We start from the raw sequence: 21,293 nt of genomic DNA on the forward strand, positions 1-21,293 counted from the left end.
AGCTGCACTCATCCAGGCAAGTGGAGAGTATTCCATCACACTCCTGATTGTGCCTTGTAGATGGTGGAAAGGCTTTGGGGAGTGAGGAGGTGAGACACTCGCCGCAGAATACCCAGCCTCTGACCTGCTCTTGTAGCCACAGTATTTATGTGGCTGGTCCAGTTAAGTTTCTGGTCAATGGTGACTCCCAGGATGTTGATGGTGGGGGATTCGGTGATGGTAATGCTGTTGAATGTCAAGGGGAGGTGGTTAGACTCTCTCTTGTTGGAGATGGTCATTGCCTGGCACTTGTCTGGCACGAATGTTACTTGCCACTTATCAGCCCAAGCCTGGATGTTGTCCAGGTCTTGCTGCATGCGGGCACGGACTGCTTCATTATTTGAGGGGTTATCCTCACTGTTTACTACGCTTCCAAGTTTTGTGTCATCTGCAAATATTGAAATTGTGCTCTGTACACCCAAGTCCAAGTCATTAATATATATCAAAAAAAGCAGTGGTCCTAGAACCGACCCCAGGGAACACCAATGTATACCATCCTCCAGTCTGAAAATCAACCGTTCACCAGTACCCTCTGTTTCCTGTCATTTAGCCAATTTCCTATCCATGCTGCCTTTTATTCCATAGGCTTTAATTTTGCTGACAAGCCTATTATGTGGCACTTTATCAAATGCCTTTTGATGTCCATATACACAACATCAACCGTATTGCCCTCATCAACCCTTGCTGTTACCTCATCAAAAAGTTAGTTAAACACGATTTGACTTTAACAAATCCATGCTGGCTTTTCTTTATTAATTCTCACTTGTCCAAGCGACTATTAAGTTTGTCCCGGATTATCGTTTCTAAAAACTTCCCTACCAACGCGGTTAAACTGACTGGCCTGTAGTTGCTGGGTTTATCCTTATACCCTTTTTTGAACAAGGGTGCAACATTTGTAATTCTTCAGTCCTCTGGCACTACCCCCATATCTAAGGAGGATTGGAAGATTATGGCCAGCACCTCTGCAATTTCCACCCTTACAGCAACCTCAGCAACCTAGGATGCTTCCAATCTGGACCGGGTAACTTATCTACTTTAAACACAGCCAGCCTTTCTAATACCTCCTCTTTATTAAATTTTAGTCCATCCAGTATCTCAACTGCCTCCCCTTTTATTGTGACTTTGGCAGAATCTTCTTCCTTGGTAAAGATAGATGCAAAGTTCTTAATTAGTACATCAGCCATGCCCGCTGCCTCCATGTGTAGATCACCTTTTTGGTCCCTAATCGGCCCCATTCCTTCTCTTATTACCCGTTCACTTTTTATATGCCTATAGAAGTCTTTTGGATTCCCTTTTATGTTAGCCACCATAGCACGAGATGAACAATTACTCCTTAACTATGCCATATTGTACTCATGTGAGATGCCTACAGTATTGTCGTATCTATCCCAAAAGTTGTATTCAGGCTAAAACTAATAAACAGATTTATTTACAAATAAGTTATTAAAAAAAAGTACCAAATACCGATGATATATATACTTAAAAAACAATAAAGACAATAGCAGGGGTGAAAATGCATTTTTCTAGAAATGTATTTCTTACACAATTGTTAAAATGATAAGATGTTGGAGGTGAAACAGTCTTCTGAAGACTTTAAAAGATACAATGCTGTACATGTGTGATGTTATTCCTAGATTATCTCATGAAGCCTAATTGCCAGTTCCAGAAACTGAACTGAACTAAAGATTACTGTAAGAAACCACAGCACTTAGAACATTTCTAAATCTCCAAAGACAGGCTCTACCAACCAAGATATTCAATATTAATGGGATAGTTTTCTGAGTTGGTACTGCTGGCAGAGAGCCTTGCCTATTGACTGTGCATTTCAGGAATCATGGGCACGCTGCCCATGTTATTCTGTTCATGGATAGAAAATCGAGTATATCACGCCCATGATTTCCCAATCTGTTCCTTCAGCAGGCAAGGCAGCTGGAAGTATGAACTCAGAAAATTGGCCCTTATATGAATGACTATTGCATGACATACTAGGGCTCAATTTAAGACACATCATTTGAGTCTCACACCTGCATAGTCCTTAAAGAATGTTCATTTTGAACTTCTCCCATAGACAGCTTTATTGAAGTCTCCATTTTAGAGTTTAGCGAGGAATGAATGAATCCATTTTAACTCTAGTTAAGTGCTTCAGCAGCGAGAATAGTGGACAATAGGCTATGCAGCCATCCATGCTTCATAAAGCTGGTCCTGCTGCAACTTTCAGATTACCCAGGGAATTAAGGGGAATTACTCATGCATAGTCAATCACTTTTTGTTGGGAATTCACAGATTAGGCGGTGTGATTTCTGGTACTGCTGCAGTTACTTAAAGGGTGCAGCTTCCATTTAAATCCAAATATTCTTTTGGTAGAAAAGAAAATACAGGCTGAACTTCATTTCTGGCCGAATTATTGAACTGCTCCTGCAAAGGACACTCTGCTTTATGCTTACAGCAGGGGAAGTGCTGAGCAAATAGACAGAAGGAGATTTACTCTGGTTGCCACTATAGGACACCTTCCCCACAGGAGATTGATAGGGCCTGGAGAAGGTGGTAGGAAGGGTGAACAGCATCAAGAATATATAAAAGCAGATGAGAAAAAGGTTTGGTAACCTGAAAAAATCTACCCTACAGTACCAAGTAGATGGGCAAAGCATGCATGCCACAAAGTGTTTGCTCACAACCTGATGCACATTGACTATTGTCCCACGCAAAACACTCAGAAAACCTTACACTTCTTTCATGGTCGTTTTACAGTAGGGCACACTTTCTATCTGCAACTTACACACTAACAATTCTTTTAACCAAACCTAGTTGCCTGATGCATGTTCCTTTAATCACTGTGAATTAGAATGAGGACTTGAGTGTCATTGTCTACGCAACTGACACTTCCTATATCTCAAGACTATGGCCCGATATTAACGGGGAAGTGGGATAGTAGCTGGGGGGGAGGGGGGGTTTGGGTGAATGGGTAATCCGCCCAATAAAATCTGTCCATTCCCCACGCGATCGTTGGTCAATTGAAGTCACTTAACATGGCTTCCGGGTTTGCTGTCGGAAAGCTGCGCAGCGGGCGGACTGCGCACCCGCATCACAGGCTGTCAGCTGGAGGAGCTCAATTTAAAGGGGCAGTCCTCCAATGGTCACTCCTGAAGCAAAAACTCAAACAGCACAATGGAGCAGCCCATGGGAAAGGGTGCTCCTAGATTTACTGAGGCCTCACTCCAGGTGCTACTGGATGGGGTGAGGAGGAGGAGGGATGTCTTCTACCCGGCGGACGGGAGGAAGTGGCCTGCTTCTGCCACCAAGAAGGCCTGGCTCGAGGTGGCGGAGGAGGTCACCAGCAGCAGCAACATCTCCCGCACCTGGATCCAGTGCAGGAAGCGCTTCAATGACCTAACTAGGTCAGCCAAAGTGAGTACACTGACTCATTCTCCTACATTCCGTCTTCCACATCACCACCCCCATCTCCCAACTCATTCTGCACTGCCAACACTACTCTATCACATCACTCCCCACACCCACTTAAGGCTCATCCTCAACTTACCTGCACTTCCTCACCTCCCCATTACTCATTACCACTCAACCCAATCCTCATACAATGTCATGGCTCTGTCTCATAGTCACCCTCTGATGCATCTCTTTCACGGTCAGCCGCAACCAAACCAATGCATTCATCGGTTGGCCACGTCACCATCCCTCATTTACGCATCTATACTTTCTACCCTTATAGGAGAAGAGAGCCCAGAATGCACTGGAGAGGGCGAGGACCAGAGGGGGGGCCACAAGTATTGGTTGTCCTCACAGACGCCGAGGAGGAGGTGCTGGAGCTGAGCCGCACCCTCGAGTGCCTGTCTGTCGGGGATGCTGAGACTGGCACCCGCCAAACGTCTGGTGACAGAACTTTAACATTCAGCATTCGCAATATGAATTGATGTTAACATGCCCTGCCATCTTCAGCACCTCAGTATGCTCATCGCAGAATGACACATCTGTGATCATGCTTAATATTGCCTTCGGTTCTCTTACAGGGCCTTCAGCGACCACTGTGACGGCAGAGGGCAATTCCTCAGAGGGCCTGCCGGCCTCTGAGGGTGCACCATCACATCTGAGCGAGCCATCCACCAGCGCAGATACTCACAACTTGGTGGGTCCCCGTCCTCACTTAGTTGGGGTCACACATGGTGAGTAATCACATACATGTGAGCACGAGCAGACACTGGTGACAGGGGCAGCTGTGGAGAGTCTGCTTCGGTGGGAGCACTCCTCTCCAGGCTCTGCTCATCTGGACACAGATGCTGAACCCTGGGGACCATCCTTTAAAAGGAGAATGATCAAGTGGCAACAGCACATTTGCGAGGTGCTGGAGCAGATGCCACGCGCACTCTCCATAATAGCACAGAGGATGGAGGAGTCCAACTCCTGCATGAGTGGAATCATGGCACAGGTACGGGAGGGAATCTCTGAGATACTGTCACAGGGACATGAGGGCATCTCTGAGATGGTGTCGCGGGTAAGTCTGAGAATGTCTGTGATGGAGGGAAGGTTAGCCTCCAATGAGCTTCAAGCATGGCTCACAAATGAGTCCATTCAGGCCCTGACAACAGCCCTTTGGACTCACAGTGAACAACATTCTGCCACCTTAAACAGGCAGGCAGATACACTAGCACTGGCCTTACAATGCTTCACACATGTCCTCCAGACTGTTGTCCAGCAGAGTGGTAGGAGTGGTGTGGGCCTGGCCCAGGGGAGGGATGATGGCGAAAGGGGACATGGAAATGGGGACACCGCTCCCACGTCTCCCCGTTGCCCACCTCTCAACCAGTATCCGCAATGCTGCCTCCTCTCCAGGTGGCCGAGTCTGCCCCTGCACAGGTGCAGGTGGAGCAGTCTTTGGAGGGGCCGTTACGGGCACCAAAGCCCAGAGTGCGTTATCCCAAAGCATCTAATCATTCAGGGCATGAACAAGAGCAACCTGCCACTACCTCTGCTGCAGCCACAGGGGATGCACCACGTAGAAGCAGTCGGAATCGAAAGGCAAAGGTTTTGTAAGCACGAAGGGGATGCACAAGGGCGTTTGACAGTTTGTCGTTTTTTATTTATATTTGCTTTTTGTTAAAATCATATTAAATATTATTATTGTCACCACCACTGCCACGTCTTGGCCATTCTTGACTGGCTTCTGTAATAAGGCCCTTTCAAGAGGTTCACCGTGAACGCTGACACTTGATGCCACCCATTGGGTCACTCTACAGTGGGTGTATGTGTAGTTGCAGGACTGTTTTGTGCAGGGAGGGGTGGGGAGGGGGGGCTGGTGTGGGCGCTGCTCTATCCAGGTGGTGTTGAGCACTGGACTCTTCACACTGTCTGATGTTAGGAGAACGTTCACATATCATTGGCTTCCCGGTCACATAAGCAGCCAGGTGAGCCGCTGTTCTGCCCATGGGTTGCTCCTGCTCCTCCGTCTCCTCCTCCTCCACCTCCTCCTCCTCAATGTGGGTGGCAGATGTGGATGGGGCCTCCTCAAGTGGCACACCTCTCTGTTGTGCCATTTTGTGTAGGGCACAATACACGACTATAATGCGTCCCACTCTATCTGTTGCATATTGAAGTGCTCCTCTAGAACGATCAAGGCACCTGAAGCGCAGCTTGAGCAGCCCTATAGCATGCTCAATTGTAGACCTGGTGGCGATGTGGCTGTCGTTATATTGGCGCTGTTGTTCGGTGATGGGTTTACTCAGAGGGGTCATGAGCCATGTGTGCAGGGGGTATCCCTTGTCCCCGAGGAACCGGCCCTTAAGGTGTTCAGCGCATGGAAGAGGGGTGAGATGTTGGATTTCCGGAGGATGAAGCAATCGTGGCAGCTGCCAGGGAATCTGGCGCACACGTGAAGGAATCTTTTGCGGTGGTCACAAAGTTGAGTGTTGATGGAGTGATAGCCCTTCCTGTTGATGAACAGTTCTGGCTCATGTGGAGGTGCTCGTATTACTATATGGGTAAAATCGATTACACCCTGGACCCGTGGGAAGCCAGCCACAGTGTGGAATCCCATTGCCCTCTCCGTCTGGCTGAGGTCATTCATGGGGAAGTTGACATAATGCGAGGACCTGCGAAACAAGCCGTCGGTGACCTGCCTTATGCACTTGTGTGCAGCCGACTGAGAGACCCCTGCGATGTCCCCGGTGGCACCCTGGAATGATCCGGAGGCGAAGAAGTTGAGGGCAGTGCTGACTTTGACAGCGACAGGTAAGGAGATGCTGCTCGGGCCAGCCGGGAGCAGCTTGGCATGAAGGAGGCTGCAGATGTCTGCGACTACCTGGCGACTGACTCTGAGCCTCCGTATGCACTGCTCCTCAGAGAGGCCCAGGAAGCTGAGCGTTGGTTTGTAGACCCTGTTGTGAGGGTAGTGCCTCCTGCGATGTCGCTCTCTCTGTTGTTGCCCTCTGTGCTCTTGTGCAGTTGCCTGTGGCCCAGCACTGTGTTGTGGAGCTCCAAAATGACGGAGATGGATGCCGTGCCTGGCGTGGCGGCTGATGTTGCTCGTCCTCGGATGAAGTGGTGAGTGCAGCCATGGCGCCCTCCATCCTGACGGTGTGAGTTTGAGGGGGTCCACAAAGTAGTTAAATATGTTTGCACAGCAGAGTTTTGGGTGGAAAGTAAGAATTTTGAGTGAAAACACAACGATCTTGCAGCCAAAACTTTGTCTGAAGTAACTGAGTCCCCTGTTGCAATAAATGACGTTTTCTCCCCACCTGTCAAGTAAGCATTTGCATCTCCCACTGGCTGCTGGCTGAAACATGTCTGTTGCAACAGGGAGTGTTTCCCACAGCACGGGAATCACGCTGAGGATGCTTCAAAATTGCGACCCTGCCAAAATGTCGAGACTTGGAAATATATCGCTGTTCCTTCATCGTCGCTGGGTCAAAATCCTGGAACTCCCTTCCTAACAGCACTGTGGGAGAACCTTCACCACACGGACTGCAGCGGTTCAAGAAGGCGGCTCACCACCACCTTCTCAAGGGCAATTAGGGATGGGCAATAAATGCCGGCCTTGCCAGCGACGCCCACATCCCATGAAAGAATAAAAAAATACAATTAAGTACTTCAAGTACTCAACTAGCTGACAAACTATGCAGAGTATCATCCTGCCGGCTTTAATTGCCGGTGGGACTTCCGCGTCTCAGGAGGAGCACGCGCACCCGGACGCATCACTGGGGAACCCGGAAGTCAGTGGGTTGGAGCTGGGCTCCAAACCCGCTTGGGATTTCAGCGATTTTCAGAGGCCCTCCGCCCCCAACGCACCCGCTCCTTCACCCGAAAATTGAGCCCTATTTTCCTGTTTGCAGGGCAAACCTGCACAATAGAAGAGCCCTGCAATTTCAAGTCCTTGAGTGCTTTGAGAAGACCATGCTGGAAATCATTGGGACTGAGAACGTAGAGAAGCTATTTTTTTAATATATTCGTTCATGGGATGTGGGCGTCGCTGGCGAGGCCAGCATTTATTGCCCATCCCTAATTGCCCTCGAGAAGGTGGTGGTGAGCCGCCGCCTTGAACCGCTGCAGTCCGTGTGGTGAAGGTTCTCCCACAGTGCTGTTAGGTAGGGAGTTCCAGGATTTTGACCCAGCGACGATGAAGGAACGGCGATATATTTCCAAGTTGGGATGGTGTGTGATTTGGAAGGGAACGTGCAGGTGGTGTTGTTCCCATCTGCCTGTAGCCCTTATCCTTCTAGGTGGTAGAGGTCACGGGTTTGGGAGGTGCTGTCGAAGAAGTCTTGGCGAGTTGCTGCAGTGCATCCTGTGGATGGTACACACTGCAGCCACTGTGCGCCGGTGGTGAAGGGAGTGAATGTTTAGGGTGGTGGATGGGGTGCCAATCAAGCGGGCTGCTTTGTCCTGGATGGTGTCAAGCTTCTTGAATGTTGTTGGAGCTGCACTCATCCAGGCAAGTGGAGAGTATTCCATCACACTCCTGACTTGTGCCTTGTAGATGGTGGAAAGGCTTTGGGGAGTCAGGAGGTGAGTCACTCGCCGCAGAATACCCAGCCTTTGACATGCTCTTGTAGCCACAGTATTTATGTGGCTGGCCCAGTTAAGTTTCTGGTCAATGGTGACCCCCAGGATGTTGATGGTGGGGGATTCGGCGATGGTAATGCCGTTGAATGTCAAGGGGAGGTGGTTAGACTCCCTCTTGTTGGAGATGGTCATTGCCTGGCACTTGTCTGGTGCGAATGTTACTTGCCACTCATGAACCCAAGCCTGGATGTTGTCCAGGTCTTGATGCATGCGGAGGGTGATGTCAGTAGCTGTCCTCAAGCTCATGGCTAGTACCATCCTGTCATTATGATGTTTTGTCTCTGTTCAATCATTCACTCACTCACTCACAGCATACTCTCAAATGCCTCACCATAGGGCTGACTTTATAGAATTTGTGTTTCTGGAAAATCATGGGCAATGTGCCTGCGATTCCCTGATATTCTCTCCCAATGGACAAGGTTCTACTCTGGGAGCATGCATTCGTAAAATTAGCCTTCGTGGCGCACAGGACATTGCCATATAACTACTATTTCTTACGTGTGTTCCTCTTCTGTTTCTTTAGGCATCCATGAGAACCAGGCTGAAGCCCAGCAAGCACATCACAACACCCTGCAGTGCTCACTCAATCTATCACAAGCACCTGCACAGATACATCCATTCTGGAGGATTTAGATAGTGAGCTTGAGGAAGGAGTACCAGGTAAATTATTGAGCACAAGTAAGGAGGAGTGAATGGTATTGACAGGGGAGGAGCCAAAACCCCTAAGTACCTACTAATAAAATGGTTTTACCTGAGCGTGTTCATCTTATGGTCAGGGAACTCCTATGCAGTTGGGCAGGAAGGCTTGATGGAAACTCAAGTCCACCATGGAACACATGGTAACTACATGAGCATCTGCAGTGCAGCCCACAGTGGAAAAGACCCTCTGCACAGTGAATGCTCACACTGCCGTCATGGAGCCCCTTGCTCAAATATAGATTGAACTCTCTTGTCCAGCATCAACATATTGCAGGAACCAGATGGAGGCAGTCAGTACACAAGGGTTTCAATAACTTCATTGCTGGCCTCATGTCTGCTGCCGTGTCGATCAGTGCACATGCTGAGGGAGCCACCTCACCTGCTCCTTTTTGTTGGGGAAGCACCTAGAAGGAGTAGTAAAGTAGGTTTTAGAAGACACACATATACATTGTCACCAAGGAGAAGCCAAGGTGTAAGAAATACTAATTGTGCTTATAGATAAGGAAATAAATTGATTGCACTTTAGTTCAACTTTGTCTAAGAGTTTTCTTATAATAATGATTAAGCAACAGATAAAAGGATGGGCATCCATTGTAGTTGAGGTAGAGGAAAATGATTGTGCATTGGGTTATTGCATAGTATACATGCAGACAGGGGGGTTAGTTAAATGGCTCAGGCACTTAGATGAATGTCTTCTCCATGAGAGTCTAGTTCATGTCTCTTCATGGCTGCAAAGGTGTTTCAACAGCGACATCCTCTGGGTTATTGTCGGTATCCTGATCTGACCTTGACTGAAGGTGGGTCTCCTTCTCCATCTCTCCTTGTTTGGGCCTCTTTGAATGGCAAAGTAATGCAGCATGCAGTAGGCAATAACCCATGGTGGGATTGTACTTTAAGATGCCCTCTGGTTTGTCCAGGCATCTGAAGCGATCCTTCAACATGTCAATAGTGTGTTCTATTATTACCTTAGTAGCTGTACAGACTTTGTTATATATGTGTTTTTCTTCTGTCTGAAGTTCATGCAACACTGTCATTGGCTTGAGCTACAGAGGGTTGCCTTGATCTCCTTGAAGCCTTCCTTGAAGTCTAAATCCTCCTTCAAATAAACCAGACACAGAGGATAGGCTTAAAATAAAAGAATTGTGATTGCTGCCTGGGAAGTGGGCATTAACCTACATATTCCCATGTTGCTGGTCACTGAGCACTTGCAGATTGATGGATTGGAATGCCTTGTGTTAATGAACATCATAGCATTTTGTCTGGGGGCCTGAGACACAAAAGAATCATTCTGCTGTTGGTTTTCTGATGAAAGTGTTTGCCCTGGTGAACAAAGAACCAGTGCCCTGCTTGATCCATCTGCAGATTGACTTATATTACACATGCTCTGCTTGTAAAGAGCCAGATGAATAAAAGTTCAGTGCAGTGATGACCTTGAGAACCGCTGGCAATGATGTCCTTGTGGTTGAGGCTGTCAATTGCAGCAGATGGTACAGCTCTGTCCTGCTGAACCCAAGCCTGCAAAGACAGTCCTCTTTGGACACTCCCATATTGGCCATCCCTGGGGGTCTGTAAACAAGGCTTCATGGGCGCAGGCAGTCCAGAGTAATTGAATGTCACTTGCATCCTTCTTTCATTCTCTTCTTTCACCACCAAACAATTCAAGATGTGGAGATGCCGGTGATGGACTGGGGTGAACAATTGTAAACAATTTTACAACACCAAGTTATAGTCCAACGATTTTATTTTTAATCCCACAAGCTTTCGGGGGCTTTCCCCTTCCTCAGGCGGCGTGGAAATGACAATTTCGAATCCTTCGCATTTTAAGATCACATAACAAAGCCTGGTGATTACTGCCCGTTGCCAAGGCAATCACAGTTAGCAGACAGAAAGGTGTCATCTAAAAGGCCACTGAATATACAACCCCCCAAAAAAAAAGAGAGAGAGACAGAACGAAGACAGTCAATGACCCGTTATATTAAAAACAGATAACATTTGTTCGCTGGTGGGGTTACGTGTAGTGTGACATGAACCCAAGATCCCGGTTGAGGCTGTCCTCATGGGTGCGGAACTTGGCTTTAATTTCTGCTCGACGATTTTGCCATTGTCTTGAAGGCCGCCTTGGAGTATGTTTACCCGAAGGTCGGTGGCTGAATGTCCATGACTGCTGAAGTGTTCCCCGACAGGGAGAGAACCCTCCTGTTTGGCGATTGTTGCGCGGTGTCCGTTCATCCGTTGTCGCAGTGTCTGCATGGTCTCGCCAATGTACCATGCTCTGGGGCATCCTTTCCTGCAACGTATGAGGTAGACAACGTTGGCCGAGTCACAGGAGTATGAACCGTGCACCTGGTGGGTGGTGTCCTCTCGTGTGATGGTGGTATCTGTGTCGATGATCTGGCATGTCTTGCAGAGGTTACCGTGGCAGGGTTGTGTGGTGTCGTGGACGCTGTTCTCCTGAAGGCTGGGTAATTTGCTGCGAACGATGGTTTGTTTGAAGTTGGGTGGCTGTTTAAAGGCGAGTAGTGGAGGTGTGGGGATGGCCATAGCGAGGTGTTCGTCATCATTGATGACATGTTGAAGGCTGCGGAGAACATGGCGTAGTTTCTCCGCTCCGGGGAAGTACTGGACGACGAAGAGTACTCTGTTGGTTGCGTCCCGTGTTAGTCTTCTGAGGAGGTCTATGCGATTTTTTGCTGTGGCCCGTCGGAACTGTCGATCGATGAGTCGAGCATCATATCCCGTTCTTACTAGGGCGTCTTTCAGCGTCTGTAGGTGTCCATCGCGTTCCTCCTCGTCTGAGCAGACCCTGTGTATTCGCAGGGCCTGTCCATAGGGGATGGCCTCTTTGACGTGGTTAGGGTGGAAGCTGGAAAAGTGGAGCATTGTGAGATTGTCCGTGGGCTTGCGGTAAAGTGAGGTGCTGAGGTGCCCGTCTTTGATGGAGATTCGTGTGTCCAAGAAAGAAACTGATTCTGAGGAGTAGTCCATGGTGAGCTTGATGGTGGGATGGAACTTGTTGATGTTATCGTGTAGTCTCTTTAGTGATTCCTCACCGTGGGTCCATAGAAAGAAAATGTCGTCGATGTATCTGGTGTATAGTGTTGGTTGGCGGTCCTGTGCAGTGAAGAAGTCCTGCTCGAACTTGTGCATGAAAATGTTGGCGTATTGGGGTGCGTATTTGGTCCCCATGGCTGTTCCGTGTGTTTGGGTAAAGAACTGGTTATTGAAGGTGAAGACATTGTGATCCAGGATGAAGCGGATGAGTTGTAGGATGGCGTCTGGAGATTGGCTGTTGTTGGTGTTGAGTATTGATGCTGTCGCAGCGATGCCGTCATCGTGGGGGATACTGGTGTATAGTGCCGAGACGTCCATCGTGGTGAGAAGTGTTCCTGGTTCAACAGGTCCGTGGGTACTGAGTTTTTGTAGAAAGTCTGTAGTGTCGCGACAGAAGCTGGGGGTGCCCTGCACGATGGGTTTCAGGATGCCCTCGATGTATCCAGAGAGGTTCTCACACAGGGTTCCATTGCCTGATACGATAGGACGTCCGAGTGTGTTGGCTTTGTGTATCTTTGTGTATCTTGTGTAACCCCACCAGCGAACAAATGTTATCTGTTTTTAATATAGAGTCATAGAGTCATAGAGTTATACAGCACGGATAGAGGCCCTTTGGCCCATCGTGTCCGCGCCGGCCATCAAGCCCAGTCTAATCTAATCCCATATTCCAGCATTTGGTCCATAGCCTTGTATGCTATGGCATTTCAAGTGCTCATCCAAATGCTTCTTGAATGTTGTGAGGGTTCCTGCCTCCACAACCCTCTCAGGCAGTGAGTTCCAGACTCCAACCACCCTCTGGGTGAAAAAGTTCTTTCTCAAATCCCCTCTAATCCTCTCGCCTTTTACCTTGAATCTATGCCCCCTTGTTATAGAACCCTCAACGAAGGGAAAAAGCTCCTTCGTATCCATCCTATCTATGCCCCTCATAATTTTGTACACCTCAATCATGTCCCCCCTCAGCCTCCTCTGCTCCAAGGAAAACAAACCCAATCTTCTCAGTCTCTCTTCATAACTGAAGCGCTCCAGCCCTGGTAACATCCTGGTGAATCTCCTCTGCACCCTCTCCAAAGCGATCACATCCTTCCTGTAGTGCGGCGACCAGAACTGCACACAGTACTCCAGCTGTGGCCTAACCAGTGTTTTATACAGCTCCATCATAACCTCCTTGCTCTTATATTCTATGCCTCGGCTAATAAAGGCAAGTATCCCATATGCCTTCTTTACCACCTTATCTACCTGTTCCGCCGCCTTCAGGGATCTGTGAACTTGCACACCAAGATCCCTCTGACCCTCTGTCTTGCCTAGGGTCCTCCCATTCATTGTGTATTCCCTTGCCTTGTTAGTCCCTCCAAAGTGCATCACCTCGCACTTTTCCGGGTTAAATTCCATTTGCCACTGTTCCGCCCATCTGACCAACCCATCTATATCGTCCTGCAGACTGAGGCTATCCTCCTCGCTATTTACCACTTTTTTTTTCTTTTTTTTTTCTTTGTTTTTTTTCGCCACACCCCCCCCCCCCCAACACCATCACCGCTGCTACTGACCTGAGCCCGAGCTCTGATCCCCCCTCTGTTCCCAATCTGGCCCCCGCAATCTCATATAACGGGTCATTGACTGTCTTCGTTCTGTCTCTCTCTCTTTTTTTTTGGGGGGTTGTATATTCAGTGGCCTTTTAGATGACACCTTTCTGTCTGCTCACTGTGATTGCCTTGGCAACGGGCAGTAATCACCAGGCTTTGGATTCGAAATTGTCATTTCCACACCGCCTGAGGAAGGGGAAAGCCCCCGAAAGCTTGTGGGATTAAAAATAAAATCGTTGGACTATAACTTGGTGTTGTAAAATTGTTTACAAACAATTCAAGGAGAGAGGTGCATTCAATGCTATGGCCATGTTTTAAAAATAGTTTTAGTTGCAGCAGCCAAAAATATAGCCCTTCGTCTTTTTAAGGAAACACTTTCCGAAAGGCCGGAGTGTGGCTGGCCTTTAATACCCATTACATACAGGCAGGTTGAGCACACTGTGCAATCCAAGTGTGAAAAACAAGATTTCACATAAAGGTTCACTATTATCCAATTTAAATGAAATTTACCAATTTAAATGAAGCCCTTGCATGATCTGTGACAATCAGTCAGGTAGAAACATCAGGCGCTGTGCAGAAACAGCAGAAAGTTGACAAAATCCACTCATGTGACATTTCCCTGCTCCTGCATGCAATGTTACTGCCATTCAGAGATTCTGGCCCAGTATAACGTAAAATACAGACATTTTCCCTTTTGGACACAGGATGAAAACTCCGCTTTGCTCACAGCCACAGCCAACAGCGTGAACTGAAAAATGCTTCCATAAGTGAGGCTAACCAGATAGCAGATGAGCAGCAAAATCACAAACAATTATGGTCAGCTTCACATCTGGAGATATTTATAATGTCACACTTCTGACCATGTCATACTCTATTTATAATGTTTGCTTTCAATTTAGAAATATCAATTTAAATGTATTTCTGAGTGCCGTTTTTCAGCGCAAGAAAATCTGAAGGAACCATCTGGTGATGCCAATTGTCATTTTAGTATTAAACCGGGAGGAAATATATGAACATAGGAAAAGAAGGGTGAGAAAAGACATAGGCCCATCAATGGTCAGCCTTGTGCACCACCATCTCTTAATTAAGGATTGCTAACTACTGGGGAGGTACAAACCCAGAGAGAAAAAAAAGTGTAGCCAAATTCAGGAAAAGCTTTAATGCAGCACCTTATTATGTCTCTCGGAAAGACCTCAAAACTCTTTGTGTATAATCATAGTATCACATGTTACAGCACAGAAGGAGGCCATTCGACCCATCGTGCCTGTGCTGGTTCTTTGAAAGAGCTATCCATTGAGTTCCGTTCCCCTGCTCTTTCCCCATAGCCCTGTAAATGTTTTCCCTTCAAGTATTTATCCAATTCCCTTTTGAAAGTTACTATTGAGTCTGCTTCCACCACCCTTTCAGGCAGTGCGTTCCAGATCATAACAACTTTCTGCATAAAAAAATGTTTCCTCATGCCACCTCTGATTCTTTTGCCAATCACCTTAAATCTGTGTCCTCTGTTACCGACCGTTCTGCCACTGGAAACAGTTTGTCCTTATTTACTCTGTCAAAACCATTTTTGATTTTGAACACGTCTATCAAATCTCCTCTTAACCTTCTCTGTTCTAAGGATAACAACCCCAGCTTCTCCAGTCTCTCCACATAACTGAAGTCCCTCATCCCTGTACCATTCTAGTAAATCTCTTCTGCACCCTCTCGAAGGCCTTGACATCTTTCCTAAAGTGTGGTGCCCAGAATTGAACACAATGGGGGTTATATTGGATAGCCAAGGATCCCATATGCTTTTTTAACAGCCTTCTTATCTTGTCCTGTCACCTTCAAAAATATGTGTACATACACCCCCAGGTCCCTCTGATCCTGCACCCTCTTTAAAATTGTACCATTTCGTTTATATTGTCTCTCCTCATTCTTCCTATCAAAATGAATCACTTCACACTTCTCTGTGTTAAATTTCATCTGCCCATTTCACCAGTATGTCTATATCAGTCTGCTGGGACCAGAGTTCTAGCGAATCAAATAACTAGGGAGGTAGATAGGGCTTTAAACTAAATAAGGGGGGGAGGGTCCCAGTGGAGAGAAATCTAGAATACTAAAGAGAAAAGACAAAGAAGCAGTGTAGGAAAGTGATTGGGGTAAGGATAACCAGATTGTGTCAGGAAGGGACAGAGCATACAAACAAAAGAGTGCACTAACAAATAGGGTCTGGGTAAGAAAAAATGGTAACAAGACAAATAGGGCCATAGTACAAAAAAATGTTAAGATGTCTAAAAATGTTAAGAAGACAAATCTAAAGGCGCTGTATCTGAATGCACAAAGCATTCGTAATAAGGTAGACGAATTAACAGTGCAAATAGATGTAAACGGATATGATATAATTGCAATTACAGTGACATGGCTGTAGGGTGACCAAGGCTGGGAGCTGAAAGGTATTTGATATTTAGGAAGGACAGGCAAAAAGGAAAAGGAGGTGGGGTGGCGTTGTTAGTAAAGGATGAAATCAGAGCAATAGTGAGAAAGGATATTGGCTCAGAAAATACAAGATGTAGAATCAGTCTGGGTGGAGTTAAGAAACACCAAGGGGCAGAAAACACTGGTGGGAGTTGTCTATAGGCCTCCAAACAGTAGTGTTAATGTAGGAGACGGCATCAAACAGGAAATTAGAGATGCATGTAACAAGGGTACTACAGTTATCATGGGTGACTTTAATCTACATATAGACTGGCCAAACCAAATTAGCAATAATACTGTGGCGGATGAATTCCTGGAGTGTGTACGAGATGTTTTTTTAGACCAGTACGTTGAGGAGCCAACCAGAGAACATGCTATACTAGATTGGGTATTATGCAATGAGAAGGGGTTAATTAATAATCTTATTGTGTGGGGCCCTTTAGGGAAGATTGACCATAAATGATAGAATTCTTCATTAAGATGGAAAGTGAAGTAGTCCAATTTGAAACTAGGGTTCTAAATCTAAACAAAGGAAACTACGAAGGTATGAGGAGTGAGTTGGCCACGATAGATTGGGAAGCTTCATTAAAAGGCATGATGGTGGATAGGCAATGGCTAACATTTAAGGAACGAATGCATGAATTGCAACAATTATACATTCCTTTCTGGCGCAAAAACACAAAAGGAAAAGCGGCCCAACCATGTCTAACAAAAGAAATTAAGGATAGTATTAGATCCAAAGAGGAGTCATGTAAAGTTGCCAGAAAAAGTAGCAAGCCTGAGGATTGGGAACAGTTTAGAATTCATCAAAAAAGGACCAAGAGATTGATTAAGAGGGGAAAAATAGAGTATGAGAATTACCTTGCAAGGGACATAAAAGTGGACTGTAAAAGCTTCGACAGGTATGTAAAGAGAAAAAGATTAGTGAAGACAAATGTAAGTCCCTTACAGTCAGAAATGGGAGAATTTATAATGGGGAACAAGGAAATGGCAGAGCAATTAAACAAATACTTTGGTTCTGTCATCACGGAAGAGAACACAAATAACTTCCCAGAAATGCGAGGGAACCAAGGGACTAGTGAGAAGAAGGAATTAAAGGAAATTAGTATTAGTAACAAAAATATGCTGGAGAAAACAATGGGCCTGAAAGCCGATAAATCCCCAGGACCTGATAATCTGCATCCCAGAGCACTAAAAGAGGTAGCCATGGAAATAGTGGATGCATTGGTTGTCATCTTCCAAAATTCCATAGATTATGGAACAGTTCCTGCAGATTGGAGGGTGGCAAATGTAATCCCACTATTTAGAAAAGGAGGGAGAGAGAAAACAGCGAACTACAGACCGGTTAGCTTAACATCAATAGTGGGGAAAATGCTAATCTATTATAAAGGATGTGATAACAGGGCACTTAGAAAATATCAACGGTATTAGACAAAGTCAACATGGATTTATGAAAGGGAAATCATGTTTGACAAACCTACTGGAGTTTTTTGAGGATGTAATTGGTAGAGTAGATAAGGGAGAACCAGTGGATGTGGTTTATTTGGATTTTCAGAAGGCCTTTGATAAAGTCCCACATAAGAGATTAGTGTGCAAAATTAAAGCACATGGGATTGGTGGTAATATACTGGCATGGATTGAAAATTGGTTAACAGACAGGAAACAGAGAGTAGGAATAAATGGATCTTTTTCGGGGTGGCAGGCAGTGACTAGTGGGGTACCGCAGGGATCGGTGCTTGGGCCCCAACTATTCACAATATATATCAATGATTTGGATGAGGGAACCAAATGTAATATTTCCCAAGTTTGCAGATGACACAAAACTTGGTGCGATTGTGAGTTGTGAGGAGGATGCAAAGAGGCGTCAAGGTGATTTAGACAAGTTGAATGAGTGGGCAAATACATGGCAGATACAGTATAATGTGGATAAATGTGAAGTTATCCACGTCGGAAGGAAAAACAGAAAGGCAGAGTATTATTTCAATGGTGATAGATTGGGAAATGTTGATGTACAAAGGGACCTGGGTGTCCTTGTACACCAGTCACTGAAAGCAAACATGCAGGTGCAGCAAGCAGTTCGGAAGGCAAATGGTATGTTGGCCTTCATTGCAAGAGGATTTGAGTAAAGGTGTAAGGATGTCTTACTGCAGTTATACAGTTGTAAACAATTTTACAACACCAAGTTATAGTCCAACAATTTTATTTGAAATTCACAAGCTTTCGGAGGCTTCCTCACCTGAAGGAGGAAGCCTCCGAAAGCTTGTGAATTTCAAATAAATTTGTTGGACTATAACTTGGTGTTGTAAAATTGTTTACAATTGTCAACCCCAGTCCATCACCGGCATCTCCACATCATTGCAGTTATACAGGGCCTTGGTGAGACCACACCTGGAGTATTGTGTGCAGTTTTGGTCTCCTTATCTAAGAAAGGATATACTTGCCATAGAGGGAGTGCAGCGAAGGTTCACCAGACTGATTCCTGGGATGGCAGGACTGTCATATGAGAAGAGATTGGGTCGACTCGGCCTGTATTCATTCGAGTTTAGAACAATGAGAGGGGACTTCAGTGAAACATATAAAATTCTGACAGGGCTAGATAGACTGGATGCAGGGAAATGTTTCCCCTGGCTGGGGGGTCCAGAACGAGGCATCACAGTCTCAGGGTACGGGTTAGGACATTTAGGACTGAGGTGAGGAGAAATTTCTTCACTCAGAGGGTGGTGAACCTGTGGAATTCTCTACCACAGGAGGCTGTGGAGGCCAAGTCACTGAATATATTTAAGAAGGAGATAGTTAGATTTCTAGACACAAAAGGCATCAAGGGGTATAGGGAGAGAGCGGGAATATGGTATTGAGATAGAGGATCAGCCATGATCATATTGAATGGCAGAGCAGGCTTCAAGGGCCGAATGGCCTACTCCTACTCCTATTTTCTATGTTTCTATGTTTCCCGAAGCCTGTTACTATCCTCCACATTGTTTAGTACATTTCTGAGTTTCGTGTCATTTGCAAACTTTGAAATTATACCCTGTATACCCAAGTCCAGGTCATTAACATATATCAAAAAGACTAATGGTCCTAATACCGACCCTTGGGGAGCACCACTGTATACTTCCCTCCAGTTTAAAGAACAAGCATTCTCCACTATTCTCTGCTTTCTGTCCCTTAGCCAAATTTGAATCCATGCTGTCACTGTCCCTTTAATCCAATGGCTTTAATTTTGCTAACAAGTATACTATGTGGTACTTTATCAAATGCCTTTTGAAAGTCTCTATACATGATAACAACCGCACTACCCTCATCAACTCTCTCCGTTACTTCTTTGAATTACTTTGATGTGCAGTGACTGTTGTGTAGGAAATGCGGAAGCCATTTTGTGCACTGAAATGAAATGAATGACTGTTCTTGAGGAAATTGGTTCAGGGAGAAATTTTGGCACCAGGAGAATCTCCAGTTCTCCTTTAAATAATGCCATGGAAACCTGAGTTTAGCATCTCATCTGAAAGATGGCACCTCCAAAAATTCAGCACTCCTTCACCATTGCATTGGAGTACCAACCTAGATTATGTATGCAAATACTGGAGCTTAAATCCACAGCCTTTTCACCGAGAGGAGTAAATACTTCCAAAGGAGCTAAGCTGGCACCCTGGCAATCAAGCAAGTTCCGTGACACATGACGAGGCAAACTAAACTAACCCACATACCCCTGATAGCATCTTTACTTAGGAAGTTGTCAACTCTCTTCTTAAAGGATTGTACCATACTTACCACATCCATAGACCTGTTCCAGAGGTGGACAACTTTGTGAGAAGAGAAAGACTTCCTAGTATCTAACTTGAGTCTTTGTGTACATATTTTACAGGCCTATCCTCAAGTACTCATTTCTTTTCTTTTTATTCGTTCATGGGATGTGGGCGTCACTGGCGAGGCCAGCATTTATTGCCCATCCCTAATTGCCCTTGAGAAGGTGGTGGTGAGCCGCCTTCTTGAACCGCTGCAGTCCGTGTGGTGAAGGTTCTCCCACAGTGCTGTTAGGAAGGGAGTTCCAGGATTTTGACCCAGCGACGATGAAGGAACGGTGATATATTTCCAAGTTGGGATGGTGTGTGACTTGGAGGGGAACGTGCAGGTGGTGTTGTTCCCATGTCCCTGCTGCCCTTGTCCTTCTGGTGGTAGAGGTTGCGGGTTTGGGAGGTGCTGTCGAAGAAGCCTTGGTGAGTTGCTGCAGTGCATCCTGTGGATGGTACATAATGCAGCCACTGTGCGCTGGTGGTGAAGGGAGTGAATGTTTAGGGTGGTGGATGGGTGCCAATCAAGTGGGCTGCTTTGTCCTAGATGGTCTCGAGCTTCTTGAGTGTTGTTGGAGCTGCACTCATCCAGGCAAGTGGAGAGTATTCTATCACACTCCCTGGCTTGTGCCTTGTAGATGGTGGAAAGGCTTTGGGGAGTCAGGAGGTGAGTCACTCACCGCAGAATATCCAGCCTCTGACCTGGCTGGTCCAGTTAAGTTTCTGGTCAATGATGACCCTCAGGATGTTGATGGTGGGGGATTCGGCCGTGGTAATGCCGTTGAATGTCAAGGAGAGGTGGTTAGACTCTCTCTTGTTGGAGATGGTCATTGCCTGGCACTTGCCTGGCGCGAATGTTACTTGCCACTTATCAGCACAAGCCTGGATGTTGTCCAGGTCTTGCTGTATGCAGGCATGGACTGCTTCATTAGCTGAGGGGTTGCGAATGGAACTGAACACTGTGCAAACATCAGTGAACATCCCCATTTCTGATGGAGGGAAGGTCATTGATGAATCAGCTGAAGATGGTTGGGCCAAGGACATTGCCTTGAGGAACTCCTGCAGCAATGTCCTGGGGCTGAGACGATTGGCCTCCAACAACCACTACCATCTTCCTTTGTGCTAGGTATGACTCCAGCCACTGACTTCAATTTTACTAGGGCTCCTTGGTGCCACACTCGGTCAAATGCTGCCTTGATGTCAAGGGCCATCACTCTCACCTCACCTCTGGAATTCAGCTCTTTTGTCCATGTTTGGACCAAGGCTGTAATGAGGTCAGGAGCCAAGTGGTCCTGGCAGAGCCCAAACTGAGCATCGGTGAGCAGGTTATTGGTGAGTAAGTGCCGCTTGATAGCACTGTCGACGACAACTTCCATCACTTTGCTGATGATTGAGAGTAGACTGATAGGGCGGTAATTGGCCGGATTGGATTTGTCCTGCTTTTTGTGGACAGGACATACCTGGGCAATTTTCCACATTGTCGGGTAGATGCCAGTGTTGTAGCTGTACTGGAACAATTTGGCTAGAGGCGTGGCTAGTTCTGGAGCACAAGTCTTCAGCTCTACAGCAGGGATGTTGTCGGGGCCCATAGCCTTTGCTGTATCCAGTGCACTCA

Source organism: Heptranchias perlo, chromosome 1, assembly GCF_035084215.1.
Source record: "Heptranchias perlo isolate sHepPer1 chromosome 1, sHepPer1.hap1, whole genome shotgun sequence".
Lineage (NCBI taxonomy): Eukaryota > Metazoa > Chordata > Chondrichthyes > Hexanchiformes > Hexanchidae > Heptranchias > Heptranchias perlo.